Raw genomic sequence first — 5323 nt, 5'->3', positions numbered from 1 at the left:
CCATGTTAACCCAGTTAACGTGGGCTTTAACGTGAGGCAAAGGGATGCATGGCAACGTTAGTGACAATGTTAAGTGTCACTAACGTTCTCGAACTTGTATTTTCACTAAATGTTAAATGGTGGACGAAATTGTGATCATCAATATTGGCTCTTTGGCATATACACAAAAACTATTGTGTCTCTTGGTTAAATTCACAACTCCGTTCAACTAACCAGCAAGTGTACTGGGTCGTCCAAGTAATAAACCTTACGTGAGTAAGGGTCGATCCCACAGAGATTGTTGGTATGAAGCAAGCTATGGTCACCTTGCAAATCTCAGTTAGGCAGATTAAATTTGTTTATGGGTTTTCGAAAATAAAAATAAGAAAATAGATAGTAAAAAGGATAGAAGACTTATGCAGATTCATTGGTGGGAATTTCAGATAAGCGAATGGAGATGCTGCATGGCTCAAGGACGCCTGCTCTCCTACTGCTTCTACTCAATCCTTCTTACTCCTTTCCATGGCAAGCTTTGTATAGGGGTTCACCATCAGCTGTGGCTACTTTCAATCCTCTCGGGAAAATGATCCTATGCGGTTGTCAGTCGCACGGCTAATCGTCTGGAGGCATCACCCATGGTTGATGGCTACATCCCATCCTCGCAGTGAAAACTAATGCTCACGCACTCTGTCACAGTACGGCTAATAACCGGTTGGTTCCCGCTCCTACTGGAATAGAATCCCTTGATTCTTTTGCGTCTGTCACTAACGCCCAGCAGGTTGCAAGTTTGAAGCACGTCACAGTCATTCATTACCGGAATCCTACTCGGAATACCACAGACAAGGTTAGACTTTCCGGATTCCCAGGATCCTACTCGGAATACCACAGACAAGGTGAGACTTTCCGGATCCTCATAAATGCCGCCATCTATCTAGCTTATACCACGAAGATTCTGTTGGGAATCTAAGAGATACACATTCAAGCTCTGTTGCATGTAGAACGGAAGTGGTTGTCAATCACGCGCGTTCATAAGTGAGAATGATAATGAGGGTTACTTATCATCACATTCATCATGTTCTTGGGTACGAATGAATATCTTGGAATAAGAATAAGAGAGATTTGAATAAAAGAAAATAGAACTTCATTAATACTTGAGGTACAGCAGAGCTCCACACCCTTAATCTATGGTGTGCAGAAACTCCACCGTTGAAAATACATAAGCAAAGGGTTCAGGCATGGCCGAATGGCCAGCCTCCCTAACGTGATCAATGATCTCCTAAGATGAAGAATAAAATAAAACTGAGACCAAAGATGAAACGTGGTCAAAAGACATCTAATACATTAGATAAATGTTCTATTATACTAGACTAGCTCCTAGGGTTTACATGAGTAAGTAATTGATGCATAAATTCACTTCCGGGGCCCACTTGGTGTATGCTTGGGCTGAGCTTGATTATTCCACGAGCTGAGGCTTCTCTTGGAGTTGAACTCCGAGTTATGACGTGTTTTGGGCGTTCAACTCCGGATCATGACGTTTTTCTGGCGTTTAACTCCAGACAGCAGCATGAACTTGGCGTTCAACGCCAAGTTACGTCGTCATTCTTCGAATAAAGTATGAACTATTATATATTTCTGAAAAGCCCTGGATGTCTACTTTCCAACGCCGTTGAGAGCGCGCCAATTGGAGTTCTGTAACTCCAGAAAATCCATTTCGAGTGCAGGGAGGTCAGATTCCAACAGCATCAGCAGTCCTTTTGTCAGCCTTCTTCAGAGTTTTGCTCAAGTCCCTCAATTTCAGCCAGAATTTACCTGAAATCACAGAAAAACACACAAACTCATAGTAAAGTCCAGAAATGTGAATTTAACATAAAAACTAATGAAAACATCCCTAAAAGTAGCTTAAACTTGCTAAAAACTATATAAAAACAATGCCAAAAAGCGTATAAATTATCCGCTCATCACAACACCAAACTTAAATTGTTGCTTGTCCCCAAGCAACAGAAAATCAAAGAGGATAAAAGAAGAGAATATACTATAAATTCCAGAATATCAATGAATATTAATTTAATTAGATGAGCGAGACTTGTAGCTTTTTGCTTCTGAACAGTTTTGGCATCTCACTTTTTCCTTTGTAGTTCAGAGTGATTGGCTTCTCTAGGAACTTAGAATTTCGGATAGTGTTATTGACTCTCCTAGTTAAGCATGTTGATTCTTGAACACAGCTACTTATGAGTCTTGGCCGTGGCCCTAAGCACTTTGTCTTCCAGTATTACCACCGGATACACAAATGCCACAGACACATAACTGGGTGAACCTTTTCAGATTGTGACTCAGCTTTGCTAAAGTCCCCAGTTAGTGGTGTCCAGAGCTCTTAAGCACACTCTTTTGGATCACGACTTTAACCACTCAGTCTCAAGCTTTTCACTTGGACCTTCATGACACAAGCACATGGTTAGGGACAGCTTGATTTAGCCGCTTAGGCCTGGATTTAACTTCCTTGGGCCCTCCTATCCATTGATGCTCAAAGCCTTGGATCCTTGCTACCCTTGCCTTTTGGTTTTAAGGGCTATTGGCTTTTTCTGCTTGCTTTTTCTTTCTATTTTTTTTTCACCATTTTTTTTTCACTGCTTTTTCTTGCTTCAAGAATCAATTTCATGATTTTTTTCAGATCATCAATAACATTTCTCTTTGTTCATCATTCTTTCAAGAGCCAACAATTTTAACACTCATAAACAACAAGATCAAAAATATGCACTGTTCAAGCATTCATTCAGAAAACAAAAATTATTGCCACCACATCAATATAATTAAATTAAATTCAATAATAATTTCGAAATTTATGTACTCCTTGTTCTTTTGAATTAAAACATTTTTCATTTAAGAGAGGTGAAAGACTAATGGATTTTATTCATAGCTTTAAGGCATGGTTACATACTAATGATCATGAAGTAGAGACACAAAACATAGATGAACACAATAATTAAAAACCGAAAACATAAAGAAATAAAGAACAAGGAATGAATCCACCTTTAGTGGCATCTTCTTCTTGAAGGACCAATGATGTTCTTCAACTCTTCTATGTCCCTTCCTTGCCTTTGTTGCTCCTCCCTCATTGCTCTTTGATCTTCTCTTATTTCTTGGAGAATGATGGAGTGCTCATGATGTTCCACCCTTAATTGTTCAACATTATGGCTCAAATCTTCTAAAGAGGTGCTGAGTTGCTCCCAATAGTTGTTGGGAGGAAAGTGCATTCCTTGAGGCATTTGTTGATGATGAACTTCCTCATGTTCTTCATAAGGGCCGTGAGGAACTTCTCTTGTTTGCTCCATCCTTTTCTTGGTGATGGGCTTGTCTTCTTCAATGGAGACATCTCCATCTATGATAACTCCAGCTGAGTAACATAGATGGCAAATAAGGTGAGGGAAGGCTAGCCGTGCCATAGGTGAAGGCTTGTAAGCTATTTTGTAGAGTTCATTGGAGATGACTTCATGAACTTCCACTTCCTCTCCAATCATGATGCTATGAATCATGATGGCCCGATCCACAGTAACTTCAGATCGGTTGCTTGTAGGAATGATAGATCTTTGGATGAACTCCAACCATCCTCTAGCTACAGGCTTGAGGTCCAGTATTCTTAGTTGGACTGGTTTGCCTTTGGAGTCTATTCTCCATTGGGCACCTTCCACACATATGTCCATTAGGACTTGGTCCAACCTTTGATTAAAGTTGACCCTTCTTGTGTAGGGGCGTTCATCACCTTGCATCATGGGTAGGTGAAACGCCAACCTCACATTTTCCGGACTAAAATCTAAGTATTTCCCCCGAACCATTGTGATATAGTTCTTTGGATTCGGGTTCATACTTTGATCATGGTTCCTAGTGATCCATGCATTGTCATAGAACTCTTGAACCATCAATATTCCGACTTGTTGCATGGGGTTGGTTATGACTTCCCACCCTATTCTTTGAATTTCATGTCAGATTTCTGGATACTCATTCTTTTTGAGCTTGAAAGGGACCTCGGGGATCACCTTCTTCTTTGCCACAACATCATAGAAGTGGTCTTGATGGCTTTTGGAGATGAATCTTTCCTTCTCCCATGACTCGGAGGTGGAGGCTTTTGCCTTCCCTTTCCCTTTTCTTGAGGATACTCCGGTCTTAGGTGCCATTGATGGTGATGAAAAACAAAAAGCTTAGGCTTTTTACCACACCAAACTTAAAATTTGCTCGCCCTCGAGCAAGAAAGAAAAGAAAAGTAGAAGAAGAAGAAGAAGAGAATTTGGTAGAGGAGGAGAGAGGTGGGTTCGGCCATATGAGAGAAGAAGGGGTTTGTGTTGTGTGAAAATGAAAAAGAAAGGAGAGGTATTTATAGGGAGAGGGAGGGTGGGAATTCGGCCATTTTGGGTGGGAATGGGTGGGAAATTGAATTTGAATTTTATAGAGGTAGGTGGGGTTTATGGGGAAGAGGAGGTTGATGTGAATGGTGCATTGGGTAATTGGGAAGATGAATTGAGTTGATTGGTGAAGGTTTTTGGGAAGAGTGACATGGGGAAGAGTGAGAATGAGATTTAGATTAGGAGAGTGTGATTAGGATTAAAAGAAAAGGTAGGTGGGGATCCTGTGGGGTCCACAGATCCTGAGGTGAGGATCCTGTGGGGTCCACAGATCCTAAGGTGAAATGAAATACCATTCCTTCACCATATAGGCATGTAAAATTGCCTCCATGCATCATTCTGGCGTTCAAACGCCCATTGGTGCATGTTCTGGGCGTTAAACGCCCATGTAATGCATATTTCTGGCGTTGAACGCCAGTTTCATGCTTGTTTCTGGCGTTCAGCGCCAGTTTGTCCTCTGTGTGCACATCCTGGCGTTAAACGCCAGGTTGTTGCTTGTTTCTGGCGTTAAGCGCCAGAATGGTGCTCTGTTCTGGCGTTGAACGCCATCCAGATGCATCTTACTGGCGTTGAACGCCAGTCTGCGCTGCCTCCAGGGTGAACAATTTTTTTCTTCTGTTTTTGACTCTGTGTTTAATTTTTTTGATTTTTTCGTGACTCCTCATGATCATGTACCTAATTAAACACAAAAATAACAAAGAAACAAAATAAAATAAAATTAGATAAATAAAATTGGGTTGCCTCCCAACAAGCGCTTCTTTAATGTCAATAGCTTGACAGTGGCTCTCAAGGAGCCACAAGGTGATCAGGTCAATGTTGTATGGTTGTCCACACCAAACTTAGAGTTTGGATATGGGATCTTAACACCAAACTTAGAGTTTGGTTGTGGCCTCACAACACCAAACTTAGAATTTGACTGTGTGGGCTCTTCTTGACTCTGAACTGTGAGA

This window comes from Arachis hypogaea, chromosome 5 (genome assembly GCF_003086295.3).
Source record: "Arachis hypogaea cultivar Tifrunner chromosome 5, arahy.Tifrunner.gnm2.J5K5, whole genome shotgun sequence".
NCBI lineage: Eukaryota > Viridiplantae > Streptophyta > Magnoliopsida > Fabales > Fabaceae > Arachis > Arachis hypogaea.
This window is presented reverse-complemented; position numbering follows the sequence as displayed.